Source organism: Bison bison, unplaced genomic scaffold (assembly GCF_000754665.1).
Source record: "Bison bison bison isolate TAMUID 2011002044 unplaced genomic scaffold, Bison_UMD1.0 scf7180017864203, whole genome shotgun sequence".
Lineage (NCBI taxonomy): Eukaryota > Metazoa > Chordata > Mammalia > Artiodactyla > Bovidae > Bison > Bison bison.
Genome location: NW_011494775.1, coordinates 1,153,286 through 1,153,802, shown reverse-complemented (window position 1 = coordinate 1,153,802; position 517 = coordinate 1,153,286). Strand labels below are relative to the sequence as shown.

At 42.0% G+C, this 517-nt stretch overlaps 1 protein-coding gene across 1 annotated transcript in view; it reads left to right on the top strand.

The window, feature by feature from the left end:
- The window catches only part of LOC104991834 (myopalladin-like), a 44,457-nt gene that overhangs the window by 3,491 nt on the left and 40,449 nt on the right, over nucleotides 1–517 (top strand). The gene's annotated exons all lie outside the window — the stretch shown is intronic.

The following is a 517-nucleotide window of genomic DNA, read 5'->3' as shown; positions in this document are numbered from 1 at the left end:
TAGAGGAAAACAACAGAATGGGAAAGACTAGAGATCTCTTCAAGAGAATTAGAGATACCAAGGGAACATTTCATGCAAAGATGGGCTCGATAAAGGACAGAAATGGTATGGACCTAACAGAAGCAGAAGATATCAAGAAAAGGTGGCAAGAATACACAGAAGAACTGTACAAAAAAGATCTTCACGACCCAGATAATCACGATGGTGTGATCACTCACCTAGAGCCAGACATCCTGGAATGTGAAGTCAGGTGGGCCTTAGAAAGCATAACTACAAACAAAGCTAGTGGAGGTGATGGAATTCCAGTTGAGAAATTTCAAATCCTGAAAGACGATGCTGTGAAAGTGCTGCACTCAATATGCCAGCAAATATGGCAAACTCAGCAGTGGCCACAGGACTGGAAAAGGTCAGTTTTCATTCCAATCCCAAAGAAAGGCAATGCCAAAGAATGCTCAAACTACCACACAATTGCACTCATCTCACACGCTAGTAAAGTAATGCTCAAAATTCTCCAAGC